Source organism: Hypanus sabinus, chromosome 30 (genome assembly GCF_030144855.1).
Source record: "Hypanus sabinus isolate sHypSab1 chromosome 30, sHypSab1.hap1, whole genome shotgun sequence".
Classification (NCBI taxonomy): Eukaryota; Metazoa; Chordata; class Chondrichthyes; order Myliobatiformes; family Dasyatidae; genus Hypanus; species Hypanus sabinus.
Genome location: NC_082735.1, coordinates 41096871 through 41123504, shown reverse-complemented (window position 1 = coordinate 41123504; position 26634 = coordinate 41096871). Strand labels below are relative to the sequence as shown.

Genomic DNA, 26634 nt, shown 5'->3' with positions numbered 1-26634 from the left:
AGGTAAATTACCACAATACTTTTATGAAGCATCTATTTCTTTAATTCCTAAAAAAAGATAAAGGTCCCACTGAATGTGCATCATACAGACCTATATCTTTGTTGAATATGGATTCTAAAATCTTTTCCAAAATATTAGCAATTAGATTAGAGAAAATATTGCCTCAAATTATCTCCGAGGATCAGACAGGATTTATTAAAAATTGTTACTCACATTTTAATGTTAAGAATTTATTGAACATGGTACACAGTATTTCATCTAGTGCTCCCGAATGTGTTATTTTGCTTGACGCCGAGAAGGCGTTTGACAGACTTGAATGGGAATATTTATTTAATATACTTGAGAAATTTAATTTTAACTCAAAATTTCTATCTTGGATTCAATTGATATATCATACACCTTTGGCTGCTGAAGAGCCAGAAGCCTATACAACATGGAAACAATCTCTTTGGTCCATTTCTTCCATAATGATCCTAAGTTCTCTGAATTACCTAGTGCCACTTGCCTGTGTTTGGCTCAGATCCTTCTAAATCTTTCCTATTCGTGTAGGTGTTGAAGTATCTTTTAAATATCATAATTATGCCACTGCCTCCAGAAGCTCATTACATATGATATATGAAAAAGTTGATCTCAGGCCCTTTTTAAATATTTTTCCTCTCACTTTATATCCTTGCCCTCTATTTTTCGGCTCACCTATACTAGGGGTAACACTGTGACCATGCACCTTATCTATGTCTGTCATGATATTATACACCACTTGGTCCCACCAGCCTTCACATAGGATCTTTTGCATCCGATATCCAATGTCCATCACATCAAACATATGATCCTTATATACATCACTTTTCATCGCCTTTCATCCCACCAGTTTCCACATCCAACAGATGATCCTTCAGTGGAGTAAGGGAAATTACAGTGATATGAGAGGGGAGTTGGCCAAAGTAAATTGGAAGGAGGTGCTGGCAGGGATGACAGCAGACCAGCAACAGCATGAGTCTCTGGGAAAAATGAGGAAGGAGCAGGCTAGATGTATTCCAAAATTGAAGAAGTACTCAAATGGCAAAATAGTACAACAGTAGCTGATAAGGGAAGTCAAAGCTAATGTAAAAGCAAAAGAGAAGGCATTTAACAAAGCAAAAATTAGAGGGAAGACAGAGGATTGGGAAGCTTTTAAAAACCCTACAGAGAACAACTAAAAGAATCATTAGGAAGGAAAAGATGAAACATGAAAGCAAGCTAGCAAAGAATATCAAAGTGGATAGTAAAAAGTTTTTTAAAATAAAAGGATGAGATTAGATATAAGGCTGCTAGAAAAGGAAGCCAGAGAAATAATAACATGGGATAAGGAGGTGGCAGATGAACTAAATTGGTATTTTCCATCAGTCTTCACTGTGGAAGACACTAGCTGTGGCCAGATTTTGAAGGGTGTGATGGAAGAGAAGTGAGTGCAGTTACTATTACAAGGGAGAAATTGCTCAAAAAGCTGAAAGACCTAAGGGTACATAAGTCACCCGGACCAGATGAACTACACCCTAGGGTTCTAAAGGAGGTAGCAGTAGAGATGGTGGAGGCATTAGTAATGATCTTTCAGAAATCGTGTGGATAGACAGAGGCTTTTTCAAAGGGCTGAAATGTCTAACAAGAGAGGGCACAGTTTTAAGGTGCTTGGAAGTTTGGAAGTAGGGTACAGAGGAGATGCTGGAGTAAGTTTTTTAAGCAGAGTGGTGAATGCGTGGAATGAACTACCGGTGACAGTGGTGAAGGCAGATACGATAGGATCATTTAAGAGACTTCTGGATAGGTATATGGAGCTTAGAAGAATAGAGGGCTATGGGTAACACTAGGTAAATTCTAAGGTAAGGATATGTGCGGCACAGCTTTGTGGGCTGTAGGGCCTGTATTGTGCCATAGGCTTTCCATGCTTGTATGTTTCTATGTTTCTAAAAATCATTGGACTCTGGCATGGTGATAGAGGACTGGAGAATTGCAAATGTCACTCCATTCATTATGAAAGAAGGAAAGTAGCAGAAAGGAAATTATAGATGAGTTAGCTTGACCTCAGTGATTGGGAAGATGTTGGAGTCAATTGTTAAGGATAAGGTTATGGAATACTTGGTGACATAGGACTAGACAAGACAGAGTCAGTATGGTTTTCTTAAGGGAATCTGCTGGAATTCTTTGAGGAGATTACAAGTAGAATAGATAAGGGGGAGGCAGTATGTATATTTGGATTTCAAGAAGGCCTTTGACAAGGTGCTGCACATGAGGCTGTGTACTAAGTTAAGAGTCCATGGTATTAACAGAAAGTTATTAGCATGGTTAAAGAATTGGCTGATTGGTAGCAGACCGTGAGTGGGTATAAAAAGATCCTTTATTAGGCAAGCACCCTAAAGATTAACTTGCAGGTAGAGTCAGTGGTGAGGAAAGCAAATGCAATACTAGCATTAATTTCAAGATGTGTAGAATACAAAAGCAGGGTTGTGATGCTGAGGTTTTATAAGGCACCGGTGAGGCCTCACCTTGAGTATTGTGAATAATTTTGGGCTTCTTATCCAAGAAAAGACGTGCTGGTATTGGAGAGAGTTCAGAGGAGGTTCATAAGGATGATTCTGGGAATGAAAGGGTTATCATACGAGGAACGTTTGATACATCTGGGTCTGTGTTCACTGGAATTTAGAAGGATGAGGGGAGTTCTCGTTGAAACTTTTCAAATGTTAAAAGACCTAGAAAGAGTAGATGTAAAAAGGATGTTTCCCATGGTGGAGGAGTCTAGGACAAGAGGGCACAGCCTCAGGATGGGGGGGGGGGGGCATCTATTTAAAACAGAGATGCAGAGAAATTTCTTTAGCCAGAGGATGGCGAATTTGTGGAAATTATTACCACAGACAGCTGTGGAGGTCAGGTTGTTGGGTGTATTTAAGGCAGAGTTTGCTAGATTCTTGATTGGATATGGCATCAAAGGTTATGGCAGAAGGCTGGGGAGTAGGTCTGAGGAGGGGAAAAAGATCAACCATGATTGAATGGCAGAGCATACCCAATGGGCCAAATGGTCTAATTCTGCTCCTATGTCTTATGGTCTTTGCAATTTCTGCCAATTTTAAAGTAATTTCACCACCAGTCACATTCCTCTCTTCTCATTCTGCTTTCTGCAAGGACCACACTCTTCATGAAACTTGGTTTGATTGGCCCTCCACAGCCTACCCTCCCAGTCTCCTGGCAATTACCCCTGCAACCGTAAGAAAGGTAACACCTTCCCTTCACCTCCTCCCTCATTACCATCTAAGGACCTAAGCAGTCCTTCTGAATGAAGCAAAAAGTCACTTGCACCTCTTCCAAGCTGGTCTACTGCATTTGGTGCTCTCAATGTGGTCTCCTATACATTGGTGAAAAGAAATGTGAACTAGGCATTATATTGCAGAATAACTTCACTCTGCCTGCAATGACCATCTCAAAAGTCCAGTTTCACATAATTAACTCTCCTTTCCATTCCCACACTGACCCATCTATCCTCCTACTTTGCTACGATAAGCTCAAACTAGATTAATGTGTCATATTCTGCTTGCCTAGCTTAAGTCTAAACGGTATGAACAGTGAAGTTTCAGGTACCCCTCAACTCTGGTGTTCTCCCACATACACCTACCTGTCCAGGTAGTTATCTGTACCCTTTGTTCACCTTCCCCATCCCTTCCCACATCTGGCTTCACCAATCACTCACCAGCCTTTGCCTCACCCCTCCCTTGTGTTGCAATTCCATAAGACCATAAGATATAAGAGCAGAAGAAGGCCATTTGGCCCATCAAGTCTGCTCTGCCATTCAATCATGGGCTGATCCAATTCTTCCAGACATCCCCACTTCCCTGCCTTAACCCCATACCCCTTGATGCCCTGGCTAATCAAGAGCCTATCTATCTCTGCCTTAAATACACCCAATAACTTGGCCTCCACAGTCACTCATGGCAACAAATTCCACAGATTTATCACCAGATGACTAAAGTAATTTCTCTGCATTTCAGTTCTAAATGGACATCCTTAAATCCTGAAGTCATGCCCTACCATGGGAAATAACCTTGCCATATCTAATCTGTTCAGGCCTTTCAGCATTTGGAATGTTTCTATGATATTCCAACCCCCTCATTCCCCTGAACTTCAGGGAATACAGTCCAAGGGCTGCCAGACGTTCCTCATGCAGTTACCCTTTCATTCTTGGAATCATTCTTGTGAATCTTCTCTCAACCCTCTCCAATGTCAGTGTATCCTTTCTAAAATAAGGAGCCCAAAACTGCATACAATACTCCAAGTGTGGTCTCACGAGTGCCTTATAGAGCCTCAACATCCCTGCTCTTATATTCAATACCTCTAGAAATGAATGCCAACATTGCATTCGCCATCTTCACAACCGACTCAACCTGGAGGTTAACCTTTAGGATATCCTGCACAAGAACTCCCAAGTCTCTTTGCATCTTTGCATTTTGAATTTCTCCACATCTAAATAACAGTCTGCCTGTGTATTTCTTCCACCAAAGTGCATGACCATACACTTTCCAACATTGTATTGAATTTGCCACTTCTTTGCCCATTCCCCTAATTTATCTAAGTCTCTCTGCAGGCTTTTTGTTTCCTCAACACTAGCTGCTCCTCCACCTATCTTTGTATCATCGGCAATTCCCTAACAATCTTCCCTTTTCTCTCACAGTCGCAATGCAGGTTCATGACCTGAAAAGCCAACTTGCATCATTTATCTCCACGGATGCTGCTTGAGCTGATGAATACTTCCAGTGTTCTGTTTTTATTTTGCTTGTGGTAGTGTCGTGGTTAGGTCACTGGAATATATCCAGAGGTATGGACTATTGTTCTGGTTGAATTTAAATTCTCCAGGAGCAGAATTTAAATTCAAGTAATTTAATAAATCTGGAATTTAGCAGCATTAATCATGGCCATAATTACTTGATAGTTATAAAAACCCATCTGATTCACAATCACAATCGAGTTTATTATCTCCAACATGTGTTGTGGTACTTGTTTTGCACCAGCAGCACAGTACAATGTGTTAAAAATTACTGTGAGTTGCAGTAAGAAATATATAAAAAATTGATGAATTGTGCAAAAAGAGAGCAAAATGGTAAGGTAGTATTCATGGACAGTTCTGCTGGGAGGGGAAGAAGCTGATATCTTACCTGGAAGCTATCTTCTGTGTTTAGTTGTGTTTGATTATATGTGACTCTGGACACACCAAATAATTACTGCTTTCAGGGAGGACCAATAAATGCTGGTGCTATTGGCAATGTCCTCATCTGAGGGAATGAACAAAAATAGAGTATAGTCTCAAGCTGGATGGGCTAATGTTTTGATGCAACTGCACTTCAATGGATTGTGTCCACAAATAGTCTCAAATGTTCAAAGGTTAATTTTATAGTCAAAGATTACATGTACAATGCAACTCTAATATTTATCTTCTCCAGATAGCCACGACGTACAGAAAAACCATAGCGTTATTGAAAGAAAAGACATCAAACCACCTCCATGAAAAAGAAACAAAACTCATAAACCACCCCCCCCCCCCACCGCTTCCCTTGCAGAAAAAAATTAACAGAGTACCCACACGGAAAATGACAGCTGGAGCATGAAACCCCAAGCCCCTATCTCCCTCTCTCACACAAAATCTAATAGATCTCCCTCTGAAAAAGTTGCAGCTAGAACATCAAAAACACCAAAACCCCAACTCCCTCCCTCACAAAAAAAACAGGGACAATAGCACCAAACCCTCAGGTGCCTCCCTCGCAGAAAAGAATAGCGACAGTAGCATCAAACCCCCAACCCCCTATCTTAGACATAAAAAACTAAACATTGGCAACACAGAAAAACACCAACAAGAACTTCAACCCCCAAATCCCCAACTCCTCCCTTACACAAAAAGTAACATATCACCCACCCGCCAATCAGCAACAAGAAAGAAAACACCAAAGGCTGAAGGAGACCAATATAAACTACAGTTCAATAATAAGACCGTAAGACAAAGGAGCAGAAGTCGGCCATTCGGCCCATCGAGTCTGCTCCGCCAATTCTTCATGAGCTGATCCAACATTCCCTTTAGTCCCATTCCCCCGCCTTCTCACTATAACCTTTGATGCCCTGACTACTCAGATACCTATCAATCTCTGCCTTACATACACCCAATGATTCGACCTCCACTGCCGCCCGTGGCAACAAATTCCACAGATTTACCACCCTCTGGCTAAAAATTTTTTTTTGCATCTCTGTTCTAAATGGGTGCCCTACAATCCTCAAGTCATGTCTTCTCGTACTAGACTCCCCCACCATGGGAAAAACGTAGCCACATCCACTCTGTCCATGTCTTTCAACATTTGAAATATTTCTGTGAGGTCCCCCCTCATTCTTCTAATCTCCAAGGAGTACAGTCCAAGAGCGGTCAAACGTTCCTCATATGTTAACCCTCTCATTTCCGGAATCATTCTAGTGAATCTTCTCTGAACCCTCTCCAACATCAGCACATCCTTCCTGAAATAAAGAGCCCAAAACTGCACACAGTATTCCAAGTGAGGTCTTACCAGTGCCTTACAGAGCCTCAACATCACATCCCTGCTCCTAAACTCTATTTCTCTAGAAATGAATGCCAACATTGCATTTGCCTTCTTCACCACCGACTCAACCTGGAGGTTAAACTTAAGGGTATCCTGCACGAGAACTCCCAAGTCCAGTTGCATCTCAGAACTTTGAATTTTCTCCCCATTTAAATAATAATCTGCCCATTTATTTCTTCTGCCAAAGTGCATGACCGTACACTTCCCGACATTGTAATTCATTTGCCACTTCTTTGCCCATTCCCCCAATCTATCCAAGTCTCTCTGCAGACTGTCTGCTTCCTCAGCACTACCGGCCCCTCCACCTATCTTTGTATTGTCAGCAAACTTAGCCACAAAGCCATCTATTCCATAATCAAAATCGTTGATATACAACGTAAAAAGAAGCGGCCCCAACATGGACCGCTGTGGAACACCACTGGTAACCGGCAGCCAACCATAATGGGATCCCTTTATTCCCACTCTCTGTTTCCTGCTAATCAACCAACGCTCTATCCATGTATTTAACTTTCCTGTAATTCCATGGGCTCTTATCTTGTTTAGCAGCTTCATGTGTGGCACCTTGTCAAAGGCCTTCTGAAAATCCAAATACACATCATCTACTACATCTCCCTTGTCTAGCCTACTTGCAATTTCCTCAAAAAATTGCACTAGGTTTGTCAGGCAGGATTTTCCTTTAAGGAGACCATGCTGAGTTCTGCCTATCTTGTCATATGCCTCCAGGTACTCCGTAACCTCATCCTTGACAATCAACTCCAACAACTTCCCAACCACCAATGTCAAGCTAACAGGTCTACAATTTCCTTTTTGCTTCCTTGCCCCCTTCTTAAATAGTGGATTGACATTTGCAATCTTCCAGTCCTTCGGAACCAGGCCAGAATCTGTCGACTTTTGAAAGATCATTGCTAATGCCTCCGCAATCTCCACTGCTACTTCCTTTAGAACACGAGGGTGCATTCCATCTGGTCCGGGAGAGTTATCTACCCTTAGACTATTCAGCTTCCTGAGTACTTTCTCTGTTGTAATTGCGACTGCGTATATTTCTCTTCCCTGACACCCTTGAATGTCCAGTATATTGCTGAAGTCTTCCTCAGTGAAGTCTGATGCAAAATACTCTTTCAGTTCCTCCGCCATCTCCTTATCTCCTATTACTATTTCTTCAGCATCATTTTCTATCGGTCCTATATCTACTCTCACCTGTCTTTTACTCTTTATATACTTGAAAAAGCTTTTAGTATCCTCTTTAGTATTGTTTGCTAGCTTCCTTTCATAGTTCATCTTTTCCCTCTTAATGACCTTCTTAGTTTCCTTTTGTAAGCTTTTAAAAATTTCCCAATCCTCTGTCTTCCCACTAAGTTTTGCTTCCTTGTATGCCCTCTGCTTTATTTTTACTTTGGCTTTGACTTCTCTTGTCAGCCATGGTTGCATCCTTTTTCTATTTGAAAATTTCTTTTTCTTTGGAATATATCTGTCTTGCACCTTCCTTACTTCTCGCAGAAACTCCAGCCACTGCTGCTGTGCCGTCCTTCCCGCTTGTGTCCGTTTCCAGTCAACCTTGGCCAGTTCCTCTCTCATGCCACTGTAATTTCCTTTATTCCACTGAAATACCAACACATCGGATTTTGGCTTCTCTTTCTCAAATTTTACAGTGAGCTCAATCATTTTGTGATCACTGCATCCTAAGGGTTCCTACACTTTCATCTCTCTAATTACCTCTGGTTCATTACACAATACCCAATCCAGTACAGACGATCCCCTAGGGGGCTCAACATCAAGCTGTTCTAAAAAGCCATCTCGTGGACATTTTACAAATTCTCTCTCTTGAGATCCAGTGCCGACCTGATTTGCATGTTAAAATCCCCTACAATTATCATAACACTGCCTTTCTGGCAAGCCTTTTCTATTTCCTGCTGTAATTTGTAGTCCACATCACTACAGCTATTTGGAGGCCTGTAGATAACTGCCATCAGGGTCCTTTTACCCCTGTGATTTCTTAGCTCAACCCATAAAGATCCTGTACCTTCTGATCCTATGTCAACTCTTTCTAATGATTTAGTATCATTTCTTACCGTTAAAGCCATGCCACCCTCTCCACCTAACTGCCTATCCTTCCGATACACCGTGTATCCTTGGACGTTCAGCTCCCAGAGACATGCATCCTTTAGCCACGTCTCAGTGATATCCACAATATCATACCTGTCAATCTGTAACTGTACAACAAGATCATCCACCTTATTCCTTATGCTGTGTGCATTTAAGTCTAACACCTTAAGTCCAGTTTTTGGTACGTTTTGCATTGATTGCACTGCAACTTTATTGCACTGCAACTCATCCCAATGGCTGCAAATTGGCTCCATCACCTGCCTGTCCTTCCTGTCACACCTACCCCAAAAGAGGTCCCAATGATCCAGAAATTTGAATCCCTGCCTCCTGCTCCAATCCCTCAGCCACACATTTATCCTCCACCTCATTTCATTCCTACTCTCACTGTCGTGTGTCACAGGCAGTAATCCCGAGATTACTACCTTTGCAGTCCTTCTTCTCAACTGCCTTCCTAACTCCCTATATTCTCCTTTCAGGACCTCTTCCCTTTTCCTACCTATGTCATTTTGGTACCTACATTTACCACAACCTCTGGCTCCTCACCCTCCCACTTCAGGATATCTTGGACGCGAGCAGAAACATCCCAGACCCTGGCACCAGGGAGGTAAACTACCATCCAGGTCTCCAGATCATGCCCACAGAAATAACTATCTGACCCCCTAACTATCGAGTCCCCTACTGTCTTCCTCTTCCTTTCCCTACCCTTCTGAGCTACAGGGCCAGACTCTGTGCCGGAGGCACGGCCACTGTTGCTTCCCCCAGGTAGGCTGTACCCCCCAGCAGTACTCAAACAGGAATACTTATTGTCAAGGGGTACAGCCACTGTGGTACTCTCTAGTACCTGAGTCTTCCCCTTACCCCTCCTAACCGTGACCCATCTGACTGCCTCCCGTGGCCCTGGTGTGACTACCTGCCTGTAACTCCTCTCTATCAACTCCTCATCTCCCTGACCAGACGAAGGTCATCGAGTTACAACTCCAGTTCCCTAACTTGGTCCCTGAGGAGCTGCAGCTCGGTGCACCTGGCACAGATGTGGACATCCAGGTTAGGAGACTCCAGGACCTCCCATATCCGACACTGAGAACAACAAGCTGCCCTCACACTCATTCTTCCCCTTTCCTCAAAGAAATAATCATATAAATCTCAGAATTTTGAAAACATCCTCCTGTCAGCATCGAGGAGAGCGGATGCACAAGCTCAGATCTTCAGTGAAGAGTGACTGCCAATTAGGGTCCAAACTACACTGACTTGGCTACCGACCTTGGAGAGTGACCACTGACTCGTTGATGAGGAATGATATTCAGTCCCTGGTGAGGAATGATATTCAGTCCCTTGCGAGGGGGAACATAGAATCTGGGGATGTAGAGTCAGTACGGTTAGAACTGAGAAATTCTAAAAGGTAGAAAGACCCTAATGGGAGTTATCTACAGGCCCCCAAACAGCAGTCTGGATGTAGGATGTAAGTTGAATGAAGAGTTAAAATTGGCATGTCGCAAAGGTAATGATACAGTTGTCATGGGGGATTTCAACGTGCAGGTAGACTGGGAGAATCAGAATGGTACTGGACCCCAAGAAAGGGAGTTTGTGGAGTGCCTCCGAGATGGATTCTTAGAACAGCTTGTACTGGAGCCTACCAGGGAGAAGGCAATTCTAGATTTAGTGTTGTGCAATGAACCGGATTTGATCAGGGACCTCGAGGTAAAGGAACCATTAGGAGGTAGTGACCATAATATGATTTGTTTTAACCTACAATTTGAGAAGGAGAAGGGAAAATTGGATGTGTCAGTATTACAGTTGAACAAAGGGAACTATGGAGCTATGAAGGAGGAGCTAGCCAAAGTTCAATGGAACAATACCCTAGCAGGGAATACAGTGGAACAAAAACGGCAGGTATTTCAGGGAATAATGCAGAAGGTGCAGGATCAGTTCATTCCAAAGAGGAAGAAAGATCCTAAGGGGAGTAAGGGGTGGCCGTGGCTGACGAGGGAAGTAAAGGGCAGTATAAAAATAAAAGAGAATAAAAGTATAACATAGCAAAGATCAGCAGGAAACCAGAGGACTGGGAAGCTTTTAAAGAGCTACAGAAGATAACAAAAAAGACAATACACCAAGAAAAAATGAGGTATGAAGGTAAACTAGCCAAGAACATAAAGGAGGATAGTACAAGCTTCTTTAGGTATGTGAATAGCAAAAAAATAGTTAAGACCAAAATTGGGCCATTGAAGACAGAAACGGGTGAATTTATTATGGGGAACAAGGAAATGGCAGATGAGTTGAACAGGTACTTTGGATCTGTCTTCACTAGGGAAGACACAAACGATCCCCCAGATGTAATAGTGGCCAAAGGAACTAGGGTAAAGGATGAACTGAAGGAAATTTATATTACGCAAGAAATGCTGTTGGATAGACTGTTGAGTCTGAAGGCTGATAAGTCCCCGGGACCTGATGGTCTGCATTCCAGGGTACTTAAAGAGGTGGCTCTAGTAATCGTGGACTCATTGGTAATCATTTTCCAATGTTCTATAGATTCAGGAACAGTTCCTGCTGATTGGAGGGTGGCTAATGTTGTCCCACTTTTCAAGAAAGGAGGGAGAGAGAAAACAGGAAATTATAGACCGGTTAGCCTGACGTCAGTGGTGGGAAAGATGCTGGAGTCAATTATAAAAGATGAAATTACGACACATTTGGATAGCAGTAGAAGGATCAGTCCAAGTCAGCAAGGATTTATGAAGGGAAAATCATGCTTGACTAATCTTCTGGAGTTTTTTGAGGATGTAACTATGAAAATGGACAAGGGACAGCCAGTGGATGTAGTATACCTGGACTTCCAGAAAGCTTTTGATAAAGTCCCACATAGGAGATTAGTGGGCAAAATTAGGGCACATGGTATTGGGGGCAGAGTACTGACATGGATTGAAAATTGGCTGGCTGACAGGAAACAAAGAGTAGTGATTAACGGGTCCCTTTTGGAATGGCAGGCTGTGACCAGTGGGGTACCGCAAGGTTTGGTGCTGGGACCGCAGCTGTTTACAATATACATTAATGATTTAGATGAAGGGATTAAAAGTAACATTAGCAAATTTGCTGATGACACAAAGCTGGGTGGCAGTGTGAAAGTCAGGAGGATGTTATGAGGATGCAGGGTGACTTGGACAGGTTAGGTAAGTGGGCAAATGCATGGCAGATGCAGTTTCATGTGGATAAATGTGAGGTTATCCACTTTGGTGGCAAGAACAGGAAGGCAGATAACTATCTAAATGGAGTCGTTAGGAAAAGGGGAAGTACAACGAGATCTGTCAATGAAAGCAAGCATGCAGGTACAGCAGGCAGTGAAGAAAGCTAATGGCATGCTGGCCTTTATAACAAGAGGAATTGAGTATAGGAGTAAAGAGGTCCTTCTGCAGCTGTACAGGGCCCTGGTGAGACCCCACCTGGAGTATTGTGTGCAGTTTTGGTCTCCAAATTTGAGGAAGGACATTCTTGCTATTGAGGGAGTGCAGTGTAGGTTCACAAGGTTAATTCCCGGAATGGCGGGACTGTCATATGTTGAAAGATTGGAGCGACTGGGCTTGTATACACTGGAATTTAGATGGTTGAGAGGGGATCTGATTGAAACAAATAAGATTATTAAGGGATTGGACACGCTGGAGGAAGGAAGCATGTTCCTGCTGATGGGCGAGTCCAGAACTGGAGTCCACAGTTTAAGAATAAGGGGTAGGCCATTTAGAACAGAGATGCAGAAAAACTTTTTCACCCAGAGAGTGGTGGATATGTGAAATGCTCTGCCCCAGAAGGCAGTGGAGGCCAAGTCTCTGGATGCATTCAAGAGAGAGTTAGATAGAGCTCTTATAGATAGCGGGATCAAGGGATATGGGGAGAGGGCAGGAACGGGGTACTGATTGTGTATGATCAGCCATGATCACAGTGAATGGCAGTGCTGGCTAGAAGAGCAGAATGGCCTACTCCTGCACCTACTGTCTATTGTCTATTGAACTCCTTTGTATATGCCTCGATGCTTTGAAATGGAGTTGATTGTGGCCCCACACCCAGTCTCTTGTCTTCTCCATGAGGCAGCTCATGCTCTGTCTTCAGGGACAGCACAGCACCAATCTTTCGACTAAATTACAAACTGTACATCACAGGCTTCAACAGTTTTGGAAGCAGAATCAAAACAAAAAGAACAAGCAGTAGATGTAGACAAAGTGAAACATTTGAACAGATTGGCCATTTGGAAGATGGTCCCAGTGAACAACAATTCCTCAGGCGACATTGGGTGTCCTAATGAAAGGTCTCAGCTTGAAACATTGACTGTACTCTTTCTCCATAGATGCAGTCTGGTCTGTTGCTTGGATTTCCAACATCTGTAGATTTTCTCTTGTTTGTCTTCCAGGTAGCCAATCTCTTCAATTATTTCACTTTCTCTACATTTTCTGGTCTCCATGCATACTAAATAATATCAGGCTTTGGAGATGGTCTCGAGCAGGGGTCAGCAACCTTTTTGCCTCTATGGCTAGATCGCATATTAATGAGTGGACAGTGGTCCAGATTAATGCCATAAAAAACTTGAAATGTGGGAATTATCCATTTAAATACATTTAGTTTTGTTTTGCTTCAAATTAATGAATAATGGATGCTAGAAAATTATTTGTGTTTAACCAAGGAACCATGGATGCCAATTAGTAATCAAAGAACTCAGTTTATGCAATTTATTTCAATCCAGGCATCTTTTGAATTTATTAAAAGGACACTAAGAATCTTTAAACATAAAATATATGAACATAATGCATTGAATGGTGGTAAATTAAGTATAATAAAAAAGGAAAATTTAATGCAAATAGTCGATAAATCAATGTGAAACTTGATACTGTTTGGTGCTTGAAAGCTTCTCAATATTGGGTGTCAGACTTGTTGATGCCAAGAGCAAGACATTATCCAGATGGGCATCAGTCAGTCTTGTTCTCAAATGGTTCTTGGTGTGCTTCATTTTTGAAAATAATTGCTCACACAGATAAGTGCTGCCAAACAATGATGCCATCTTTTCTGCATGGTCCACATCCTTTGACAAACTCTCCATCTGTAAAAGGCTTCATCTTTTCTGCAATACGTTTTGAGACTTCGTAGCTGGCATGGGTATTTCCTTCATTTTCACTGCTTTTCTTGGCAGAAAAATGACATTTGTTTTCCGAAACTAGCCTTCATTCGCTCAATTTAATCTTTCCTTGCTTGCCCAGTAAACTTGTTAAAATTTCCACTATGGTGGGCCTTGTAATGTCACCTGATATTTGCCACCTTCTTCACAGCAACATTTTTTAGGCAAATGAGACAAATTGGTTTCCCGGCTTGCTCGATGAAGAAGTAATCTAGTGTCCAAGTGTCTTGGAAATTTTGGCAGTCAGTGTCTACCTTCCTGAGTATTGCATTCATTGCCATTAGAATTTTTTTCTTCAATTTTATTTCAAAACGCGAGTTATTCAGTAAGTATTGTATCACACGTAAATATCTGGATATTTAGTGTAGATTTCTTGTTAAAACACAGTGACACTGTTTCTGTTTATAAATTTGAACGGTCCCATCTGAAAACCTGTGCATGCACGGAGAGTATTTAATACATATTAATAAGGTAGTCTGCCTTCTCATGTTCGTATAAATGTTTGGTTTGGAACAAAATGGAACCTGGGGCCAATGTAACAAGATGCCATGCATGTCCATCAGAGTGGTTGCGTGAAACTGTCAGAATAAGAAAAAATTGCTGGCAAGCCGGATAAGCATAGTATCCCAATATTTGCTTGCGGACCTATCAAAATAACTTCGCAGGCCAGATCTGACCTGTGGACTGTAGGTTGCCTACCCCCTGGTCTAGGGAAAGTGGGCAGGTCCACTTGTGAACCACGTTTGTTAGCAGGGAAATCATTTTACATATACAATTTCCAATGGTGTCATTATCATTTTAATGATCATAGTCTTTAAGTCCTAAGGTTAATTCCTTTTAAGGCTCCGAACTTGGAGTGAATGTTATTGATTTTTTTTTATATATATATATAGTGGAGACTGGATACAGTTTGGATAGAAAGGTTAGTTGAAATAGGTATGGATCATGTGATCTGAGATCATACGATAAAAGCCTTGGGGAAAGAGTTAAGTGCAATATCGGGAAGTGTTTGTTTTCAAAGAGTTATCACATTGTGCTTAACGGGCCACACCATTCTGAAGGGTGTGGATGTCAGTTGGGAAAATGACGGGTCTTTTTTTAACTTTTGCATTTGCCACATCATGTAGTTGCTGGCTCCCAGCAAAGTATTCTCATTAGTCCCATATCTTACCATGTGGCTGGCATGGTAGTGTAACAGTTAGCATAATGCTTTACAATACCAGCCACTGAGGTTAATTTCCTGACACTGTTTGTAAGGAGTATGAACATTCTCCCTCATGACTGTGAGGGTTTCTTCTGGGTTCTCCATTTTCCTCCCACATTCTAGAGACATATGAGTGAAGGTTAGGTTTAGTAAGTGTGGGAATGCTATTTTGGTACCGTAACCCTGGCGACACTTGAGGCTGCCTCCAGCACTATCCTCAGACCATGTTGGTCATTTATGCAAACAATGCATTTCATTGTAATTTCAATGTACATGTGACAAATACAGCCAGCCTTTATTTATTTCCATAAATGTTGCCTGACCTGCTGAGATCCTTCAGCGTTTTGTGTGTTGAGTTGGATTTTCAGCATCTGCAGAATTTCTTGTACTTATGAACTTCAGTCTTTCCTCTCCTCATTTCTCTGTAGCCACGCTCTGTCGAGGACTGCCCACATTCTTTGAAAGCACCAATGCAAGTTTGTAAACTTGCACCAATGACTGATGGGTCAGACACTGATGGGCCTTGATAATTATTGTGTAATTTATGTAGATACTGCTATTCTATCAGATACTAGAAATTTGTTAAAAACTGATTTTAGAGAGTCTGTACTTTGCTTAATTCTCAGTCTTCATCAATAGCAGAACCATTAGCAATTTCCTAGTACGTTATCAGGGAGATTTTAAAATGGTGTACCTTTGCTGTTATTTCCCTCCAAGAGGACATGTAGTAATGTTTGTAGTAATGTATAAACCTAACCTTGTAGTAATGTTTGGAGGCATGTGTGCCTCAATGACCCAGAGAACTATATTGGCTGGAGTAAGGTCCTTGTGCTTTGATTCTTATAACCATATAACAATTACTGCACGGAAACAGTCCATCTCAGCCCTTCTAGTCCATGCCGAATGCTTACTCTCACCTAGTCCCACCTACCTGCACTCAGCCCATAACTCTCCATTCCTTTCTTGTCCATATACCTATCTAATATTTTTTAAATGACAAAATCGAACCTGCCTCTACCACTTCTACAACTCCTATTCTTAGTAGGAATACATGCCAAGTAGGTCAAAGGATAGATGCTAGACCAAGAGTGGTCCACCCGATCTCCAGATTTGGGGATTTAGCTGAGTGCTAACACTCTGGTCAAAAAATATTGTTGCGAAAAGAGCAAAAAAAGCTGCCCTAAATGCCAGAGGCATAACAGGAAGTAACTACTTGATGTTCTTTCATTGTGAATGCCCTGGCATTCTTATTGATGATGGTGAGTTGCCCAGAGTGAAAAGTCTGCTTTACTCTGGCATAAGCTCCAGTCATTGTGATCAGCAAGGCAGGTTCAGAGATTTGATGGAGGCTTTTGCAACCACCGAGTGTTTAGAGACTGTGAATAATATGACACTGTTTCCAGTAGCTTACTGTTTGATAACCAAAGGTTGGTCATGCTTTTAAAGTTATTGGCAAAGGAACCTAAAATAACATGAAAGAAATTTTTCAATGCAATGAGTCTTTAGAATTTAGGATAGATTCCTTGATTAGTTCCTGGAAAGTAATTCAGATCAGTGGTGTATCTAATGTTTGGGCAGGTATGGCAGATATGGCATGTGCCCTGGGTGCCACTTGAAGTGGGGCACCACTGAGCAGTTTCTATTAAAGTCAGCCAAGCCATTCTTGGATAGTGAAAAAAGAACTTTCTTCAGATGTATGATCTGTCTTTGATTACATGGGTGAGAAGCACTAGGATGGCCTTGTTTCAGAGCATTGTGTAAGAAGCCCGTGAAACATTTCTTCACGAAGAAGGAAAGTGCAGCTGCAGGATGGAAGAAATGAAAGTTGGAGGTGGAGGAAGCCAAGAAGTGGAGCAAGTTCTTCATGCCCTTTGAAAAGCCCGGAACGAGTAATTCGACACGTTCCATGGAGTAGCCTGCACCTGCTACAAGTTTGTTAGAATACGAAGGTGGATCAAGTACAAATGCATCACAAGCCGAGGAGGAAGTCAAGTTAGATAAATCCGAGTATGACGAGATTAAGAGTGAGGCTGACTCAGAGAACATGGACATGACAGGAGGGGAAGACAATGGTGGTGGTGGTGATGTTGAGTTTATTGACGAGATTGAACCTGACGACACTGAACCTAGTGAACTGGATGGTGTCAAAGAGCCTCAAACTGTCATACCAGAAGTGATTGAACAGCATGACATTGGACTTCTGAAGTTTGACAAGGACACTGGAAAAGCAATTCTACCTGATGCGTTGAGAACAGAAATAATAAAGCTGAGTTCAAAGTATTTCCAGAACAGTGAGGGGCCTTTCCTACCAACAAATAACCGCTCAATGAACAAAACTCGGTTCAAGAGGAAATTGGGAAATGGTCACCGTGAGGAAGTGACTCGCTCATGGCTAATTTATTCCCCTTCTAAAAAGTCTGCATTTTGTATCTGTTGTCTTCTTTATTCCTGGTCAGACTGTCAATCCTCATTGGAGCAGGAAAGTGGATTCAACCAGTGGAAAGCACCTGAAAGGATTAGTGTTCATGAAAATGCCAAGAGTCATCGGGAATGCTTCAGAAAGTGGAAAGAAATGGAAAGTAATTTAGCTGGAAACAGAGGAGTTATTGACGCGGTATTTTGAATCGCGAGGAAGTTACAGCTTGTGATTCAGCTGGGATCTCAGAGAATTCGACCGTTGCAGGTAGGATTTAAGCCTACCTGGTCAATACCTGTGGAGGAGGGGGAACTGCGCAGGCGCGAGTGACGTCAGCGTGAGCACGCACTTTAAAAGGCAGGACTTCTTGTCAGAGCGGGCGGCGGAGTCCGTGGAAGCAGAGTCCTGGGCTTTGGCTAAGTGGGCTTCGGCGTAAGGGGACTTCGGTAAGCTTGTGTGATTGCTCGCTGAGGGGAAGAAGGTAAGGTCGCAAGGTGCTTTTTAGACTTATTCTATTAATTCAGTTCAGGTATGGGGGAGACAGAGCAGTGGTGTGCTCCGTATGCAGTATGTGGGAGGTCAGGGTCAACACAGTTGTCCCTGATGACCACACCTGCAAAAGGTGTGTCCAGATGCAGCTCCTATCAGCCCGAGTTAGGGAGTTGGAGCGGGAGCTGGATGAACTACGGATCATTCGGGAGGCAGAGGCAGAGATAGATAGGAGTTATCAGGAGGTAGTCACACCAAAAATCCAAGAAGTAGGCAGATGGGTGACGGTCCAGAGAGGCAGGGGGAGCAGGCAGAGAGAGCAGAGCACCCCTGCGGCCATTCCCATTAACAATAAGTATACCGTACTGGATACTGTTGATGGGGATGACCTACCAGGAATGGGTTGTAGTGGTCCTGCCTCTGGCACAGAGGTTGAATCCTCAACTAGGAAGGGGAGGAGTGAAGAGAAGAGAGCGATAGTTTTAGGGGATTCTGTAGTCAGGGGGGCAGATAGGAGATTTTGTGGGGCAGATCGGGAGTCTCGGATGGTATGTTGCCTCCCTGGTGCCAGGGGACATCTCAGATCAGGTGCAGGCTATTCTTGAGAATGAGGGCATGAACCCAGATGTAGTGGTCCATGTAGGGACCAACGATGTAGGTAAGGTGAGTGAGGGGGTCCTGCTTAGAGAGTTCAGGGAGTTAGGAGTGAAGCTGAAAGGCAGGACCTCCAGGGTGACAATCTCGGGATTGCTACCTGTGCCACGTGCGAGTGAGGCGAAGAATAGAATGATTATGCACATTAATACGAGGCTGAGAGCATGGTGCAGGAAGGAAGGGTTCAGGTTTTTGGATAATTGGTCTTTGTTCCAGGGACGTTGGGATCTGTTTCGAAGGGACGGTCTACATCTGAACTGGAGGGGTACTAACATTCTTGCAGGAATGTTTGCCAGTGCTGCTCGGGGGGGGGGGGGGTTTAAACTAGATGTGCAGGGGGCAGGGATCCAGAATACGAGAGAAGATGATATGATGAAGGATAAGGGACAGGTGGGGAATACACGTTTCCCAAATATTAATTGTGTAAAGGAGAAAGGTGAGACAGAACATGTGTTGGAAAAGTTACATGTACAGAGGGTTGGTCAGAAGGAGCATGGGGTGAAATGTGTAGAAGGTTTGGGTGATCTTGAGAAGGTCATCAAAATTCAAGGTGCAATTAGCCCGATGGAAGTTCAAGGAGCTGGGTTAGGTACAATAGACAGTGTTTTAAGCAAAGAGAGGAGGAATGGGCTAAGAATTCTATACTTGAATGCACGTAGTGTCAGAAATAAGACAGATGAGCTTGAAGCTCAGATGAAAATGGGGAACTATGATATTGTTGGGATAACGGAGACATGGCTGCAAGGGGATCAGGCCTGGGAATTGAGTGTACCAGGGTATACATGCTATCGTAGAGACAGAAATATGGGAAGAGGGGGTGGGGTGGTCCTGTTGGTGAGGAATGAGATTCAGTCCTTAGCAAGGGGTGACTTAGGAACAGGGGAAGTAGAGTCTGTGTGGATTGAGCTGAGGAACAGTAAGGGTAAAAAGACCCTAATGGGTGTTGTGTACAGGCCCCCAAACAGTTGCGTGGATATTGGGTACAAGTTGAATAGGGAGTTAACATTGGCATGTGCTAAAGGTAATGCAGTCGTTATGGGAGATTTCAACATGCAGGTGAGCTGGGAGAATCAGGTTGGTGCTGGACCCCAGGATAGGGAGTTTGTAGAGTGCCTACGGGATGCATTCTTGGAACAGCTTGTACCAGAGCCGACCAGGGACAAGGCAACTCTGGATTTAGTCTTGTGTAATGAACAGGATTTGATAAGCGATCTTGAAGTAAAGGAGCAATTAGGAGGTAGTGACCATAATATGATAAGTTTTTATCTACAATTTGAGAGGGATAAGGGCAGATCAGAGGTGTCAGAGTTGCAATTAAATAAAGGAGACTACGGAGCCATGAGGGAAAAGCTGGCCAAAGTTGAATGGATGGATGCCCTGGCAGGAAAGACAGTGGATCAGCAGTGGCAGATATTCTTGGGGATAATACAAAAGATGCAAAAGCAGTTCATTCCAATGAGAAGGAAGGATTCAAAGAGGGGGAAGGGGCCACAGTGGTTGACAAAGGAAGTCAGAGATTGTATAGCATTAAAGAAAAAGAAGTATGACAGGGCTAAGATGAGTGGGAATACAGATGGTTGGGAAAGTTTTATGGAACAGGAGATCTTAACTGAAAAAGCAATACGGAGAGAAAAAATCAGGTATGAGCTCAGTCTAGCCAGGAATATAAAAGGGGATAGCAAAAGCTTTTTTAGCTATGTGAAGAGAAAGAAGATGGTTAAGAACAATGTTGGCCCCTTGAAGAATGAATTGGGAGAAATTGTTATGGGAAACAGGGAAATGGCAACAGAATTTAAAGCGTACTTTAGATCTGTCTTCACCAGGGAGGACACAAGCAATCTCCCAGATGTATGGATGGGCCAGGGTCATAAGATATCAGAGGAATTGAAACAGGTTGACATTAGGAAAGAAACTGTGATGAGTAGACTGATAGGACTGAAGGCTAATAAATCCCCGGGTCCAGATGGTCTGCATCCGAGGGTTCTAAAAGAGGTGGCTCAGGAAATTGCGGATGCATTGTTAATCATTTTCCAATGTTCCTTAGATTCAGGATCAGTTCCTGAAGATTGGAGAGTGGCTAATGTTATCCCACTTTTCAAGAAGGGCAGGAAGGAGAAAACAGAGAACTATCACCCTGTTAGCCTAACGTCAGTCATGGGGAAGATGCTTGAGTCCATTATTAAGGACGAAATAGTGACATATCTTGATGGCAGTAATAGGATTAGGCCGAGCCAGCATGGATTTACCAAGGGCAAATCATGCTTGACTAATCTGTTGGAGTTTTTTGAGGGTGTAACAAGGATGTTAGACGAGGGTAAGCCAGTGGAGGTAGTGTACCTAGAATTTCAGAAGGCATTCGATAAGGTGCCACATAGGAGATTGGTGAGTAAAATCAGAGCTCATGGGATTGGGGGCAGGGTTTCAACATGGATAGAAAACTGGTTGGCAGATAGAAAGCAAAGGGTAGCAGTGAATGGGTGTTTCTCGGACTGGCTGGAGGTGAATAGTGGGGTACCACAGGGCTCTGTATTGGGACCACAGCTCTTTACAATTTATGTCAATGATTTAGATGAGGGCATTGAAAACTATATCAGCAAGTTTGCTGACGATACTAAACTGGGTGGCAGTGTGACATGCGAAGAGGACGCTAGGAGAATACAGGGAGACTTGGTTAGGCTAGGTGAGTGGGCAGATACTTGGCAGATGTCATTCAATGTGAATAAATGTGAAGTTATCCACTTTGGAAGCAGGAACAAGAGGGCAGAGTATTGTCTGAATGGTGTAGAGTTAGGTAAGGGAGAAATGCAAAGAGACCTAGGAGTCCTAGTTCATCAGTCAATAAAGGTGAATGAGCAAGTGCAACAGGCAGTGAAGAGTGCAAATGGAATGTTGGCCTTTATTACAAGGGGAATTGAGTACAAGAGCAAGGATGTCCTTTTGCATTTGTACAGGGCCCTGGTGAGACCACACCTGGAATATTGTGTACAGTTTTGGTCTCCAGGTTTAAGGAAGGACATTCTGGCAATTGAGGAAGTGCAGCGTAGATTCACTAGGTCGATTCCTGGGATGGCAGGGCTGTCTTACGCAGAGAGATTGGGTTTGTACACACTGGAATTGAGGAGATTGAGAGGGGATCTGATTGAAACGTTTAAGATAATTAAAGGATTTGATAGGATTGAGGCAGGAAATATGTTCCAGATGTTGGGAGAGTCCAGTACCAGAGGGCATGGATTGAGAATAAGAGGTCAGTTATTTAAAACAGTTGAGGAAAAACTTCTTCTCCCAGAGAGTTGTGGAGGTGTGGAATGCACTGCCTCGGAAGACGGTGGAGGCCAATCCTCTGGATGCTTTCAAGAAGGAGCTAGATAGATATCTGATGGATAGGGGAATCAAGGGATATGGGGACAAGGCAGGGACTGGGTATTGATAGTGAATGATCAGCCATGATCTCAGAATGGCGGTGCAGACTCAAGGGGCCAAATGGTCTACTTCTGCACCTATTGTCTATTTAGTCACAGATTGAGACGGAAAAGCAGAAGTGGTATGATATCTTGATGAGAATCCTTCAGTGCACAAAATTCCTTGTGACTCAAAACCTTGCTTTGTGAGGACACAGGGAGTCACTTCAGCTAGACGATGACTCCAATGTGGGAAATTTCCTTGGCTTACTGAAACTACAGGCCATTTTTGACCCTGTTATAAAAGAACACCTCACTCATTTGGAAGGTCATCTTGGATCCACGTCTTATCTTTCACCGGGTGTGCAGAACAAATTCATCCACATGATGGCATCCACTGTTTGCCAGAGTTTATTGAGAAGCATTTGTAAAGCCAAGTATTATGGTCTCATGTTCAACTTGACTCCTGATCAGGCAGACCGTGAGCAGATGTCAGAAGTAGAGAGGTATGTGGAAGTTGATTTTGAGAGGAAAACAGTCAGTGTTAGAGAGTCCTTCCTTGGTTTTATCCAGATAACATTTGACAAGGGCCCTCATGAGAGCCTCATCCAGAAAGTCATGAGGCATGGGATAAGTGGAACCTTGGCTGTTTGGATAAAAAAAATCGGCTTAAAGGTAGAAAGCAGAGGGTAGTTGTGGAAGGAAAGTATTCTGCCTGGAGGTCAGTGACTAGTGGAGTGCCGCAGGGATCTGTCCTGGGACCCCTGCTATTTGTGATTTTTATAAATGACCTGGATGTAGAGGTGGAAGGATGGGTGAGTAAGTTTGCGGATGACACGAAGATTGGAGAAGTTGTGGATGGAGCTATAGGTGGTCGAAGGTTACAAGAGGATATAGACAGGCTGCAGAGTTGGGCAGAAAAGTGGCAGATGGAGTTCAATCCAGACAAGTGTGAGGTGATGCATTTTGGAAGGACAAACCAGAAGACTGAGTACAGGATTAATGGTCAGTTACTTAAGAGTGTGGATGAACAAAGGGACCTTGGGGTTCAAATCCATACATCCCTCAAGGTCGGTGCACAGGTTGATCGGGTAGTTAAGAAGGCCTATGGGATGCTAGGCTTCATTAACAGAGGGATTGAGTTCAAGAGTAGAGAGGTCACGTTGCAACTCTACAAATCTCTGGTGAGACCGCACTTAGAGTATTATGTTCAATTCTGGTCACCTCATTTATAGGAAGGATATGGAAGCTATGGAGAGGGTGCAGAGGAGATTTACCAGGATGTTGCCTGGATTGGAGGACAAGTCATATGAAGCAAGGTTAGCAAAGCTGGGACTTTTCTCTTTGGAGCGTAGAAGAATGAGAGAGGACTTGATAGAGTTCTACAAGATTATGAGAAGCATAGATAGGGTGGATAGTCAGTACCTGTTTCCCAGGGCACCAATATCAAACACCAGAGGGCACATGTACAAAATTAAGGGAGGGAAGTTTAGGGGAGACATCAGGGTTAAGTTTTTTACGCAGAGGGTTGTGAGTGCCTGGAATGACTTGCCAGGGATGGTGGTGGAGGCTAAAACATTAGGGGTATTTAAGAGCCTCTTGGACAGGCACATGGATGAAAGAAAAATGGAGGGTTATGGGGTAGTGTGCGTTTAGTACCGTTTTTTAAGGGATTATATGGGTCAGCACAACATGGAGGGTGAAGGGACTGTACTGTGCTGTAGTGTTCTATGGTTCTATAAGCCAGAACGGTGCTAAGAGCTTGGTTGAAGACATCTTGAAACTGCTTGAGAAGGATGAAATGGAGCTGCAAGATTGTCGGTCACAGTGCTATGGCAACGCTGCTGTGATGGCTGAACAAAGAAATGGTGTTCATCAAAGAATAACTGAGAAAAACAATCTGGCAGTGTTTGTGAATTGCGACAATCACTCAGTCAACTTGGTGGGTGTACATGCAGCCAAGCAGGATACAATGATGGTCACGTATTTTGGAACCATCAAAGCTCTCTACGCATTTTTCACTCGTTCAACACAGCCCTGGGAAAAACTCAAAAATGCCGTGCCTATGGTTGTTAAGTCAGAGTCTGAAACCAGGTGGGGTACAAGGACAGAAGCAATGAAGCCCATCAACAAATACCTTGAGGAGATATTTCAAGTTCTCCAGGACATGATAGACAATGAAAACAAGACCAGTGAAACAAGAAAAGCAGCTGTACTACCACATGTTGAGTTACGATTTTCTGATTTTGCTAGGATTTTGGAACAAAGTACTCATTCGCATTGACCGTATTCAAAAGAGGCTGCAGGATCCTAGCATGAACTTCCCCGATGCTGCCCTGGATTTGAAAGCTCTCCGAGATCGTTTTTATGATGAAAGAGAAGTGTTGGTCAGTGAGTCACTCGAAGAAGGAGTTGGTCTCTGTCAAGAATGGTATATTGTAGTTGAAAGACGTCAGAGATGAAAGAAATGAATGGCTGATGAGAATTTGAGAGGCGCTGGGTTAACAGCTAAGGAGGAAATGGAAAGAGTCATGAAGGGAACACTCGATTGTCTTCACAGAGAAATGGACGAAAGGGTCACTCATTTGCACGACACTGACGCCAAGTTTGGGTTCCTTCTCGATGTCAAAGGTCTGTGTTGCAGCGCCGACAGGAACAACCTAAAGAAGAAGTGTGAAAATTTGGGTGAATTGTACAGCTCTGATGTTGATGAACAACAGCTATATGAAGAAATTTTGGTTTGCAGAATGTAGCTATCAAGGCAGGTCACCATGAAAATATCAAAACCTGAAGAGCTTCTTGAATTTATTGTTCAGTATGGAGATGAGAGCGTCTTACCCAATCTTCACATTGCTATTTAGATAATGCTATATCTTTACAGCACCATTCAATGAATCCATGGAAATTAGGAGCAAAAATTTAGGATCCTAGGTTTTGTCTGAATCAAAATCTGGGAAAATGTAATAGAGCAATAGTCTCCTTTGTTTTTCTGTCATTGCTGTGATTATGCAAACTAATTATTCCCTCTGAACCCCCTCTTTCCTTACAGTCATGCAAAATTTTCACCTTAAATTATTTACACTTTTGAAAATTGAGACTGAATTTGCTTTCTTCACATCTTTGGCTAAGACACTTTAAATCACAGGAAATCATTGCATCTTAAACAAAATAATTTTCTTTGTTTGTCCACAATCTTCATTCTAACGTCCTTTTGCTGAGCAAACTTCCCATCCGAGAAAGCAGTTTCTGTGGCCAATGTAGTGAGAAAGATTCATTCAAGCAAAATCATTGTTCATCAGTTGTATTGCCACTAGTTAAAACCTGCAAAACACAACCAGCCACCTTGTCTTAATGAGACTCTGGGAAGAAAATATTGCGTCTGTTAATTCTGAACACCAGCATAGGGCTCATCGCTTCTCTGTGTTGAACAAGTAGTGATTGTGTAGGCATTGTGAATTAGAACAGAAAATACAAATGTATAATAATATATGACCTTATTACAGCTCTTGGTACAGTATGGAAATTCCTTTGAACAATTAACCTTTAGTAGTACAGAGATGGAGCAGAGGTCTTTCTATTTCTGGGTACAATGAATCACAGAGAATTGCATGGGTTGCAGTTTTGCACCTGTAAAGGGAACTAACCAATTGCCATTTGTATACTTGCCATTTCTTTTATTCAGCTACAGATTCAGTAAGGTCTAGCCTGGTATTGATGGCTTTGTGGACCAGTTTGTAGATGATGCAAAGGAAGAGATAGCTGAAGACATTGTGGAAGCATTAGTAAAGATCTTTCAAAAATCACTAGATTCTGGAATGGTTCCAGATAACTGGAAAATTGCAATTGTCTCTCCACTCTTTAAGAAGGGAGGAAAGCCAACTAGTTTGACCTCAGTGGTTGGGAAGATGTTGGGGTCCATTATTCAGCCTGATGTTTTGGGATACTTGGAGATGCCCGAAAAATCCATCATAATTCTTTGAAGAAATAATAGGGAGGATAGACAAAGGAGAGTCAGTGGATGTTGTTAACTTGAATTTTCAGAAGGCCTTTGACAAGGTGCTGCACATGAGGCTGCTTACCAAGTTAGGAACCTATGTTATTCCAAGAAAGTCACAAGTATGAATAGAGCATTGGCTGATTAGTAGGATGAAAAGAGTGGGAATAAAAGAGGGCATTTCTGGGTTGGCAGCCGATGACTAGTAGCCCTACCAGTGGGACCATTTTTTTCACATTATATGTCAATGATTTAGATGACTGAATTGATGGCTTTGTAGCCAAGTTTGCAAATGATACAGAAGTAGGTAGAAGGGTACGTAGTGTCGAGGAAGCAGTGAATCTGCAGGAGGACTTGGGCAGATTCGGAGAATGGGCAAAGAAGTAGGCAGATGGAATATAAAGTAGAAAAGTATATAGTCATGCACTTTGATAGAAGGAATAAAGGCATACACTATTTTCTAAACAGAGAGAAAATTAAAAAAATCAGAAGTGCAAAGAGTGTCTTTGTGCATGATTCCCTAAAGGTTAATTTACATGTTGATACAGTTGTAAGGAAGACAAATGCAATGTTAACATTCATTTCGAGAGGTCTAGAATATAAAAGCAAGGGGTTAATGCTGTGGCTT

At 42.7% G+C, this 26634-nt stretch overlaps 1 protein-coding gene across 6 annotated transcripts in view; it reads left to right on the top strand.

Annotated features, from left to right (window-relative positions):
* The window catches only part of LOC132383606 (transcription factor HIVEP3), a 764495-nt gene that overhangs the window by 103697 nt on the left and 634164 nt on the right, over positions 1-26634 (top strand). For 3 of the 6 annotated variants that reach the window (XM_059954800.1, XM_059954796.1, XM_059954799.1), the window contains exon 1: positions 17753-17952. The exons of 2 other annotated variants lie outside the window; for them this stretch is intronic. The gene's annotated coding sequence lies outside the window, so the exon portion shown is untranslated. Of the gene's footprint in view, positions 1-17752; positions 17953-26634 lie in introns of those variants that run through there. One more of the 6 variants, XM_059954802.1, reaches the window with a different exon arrangement.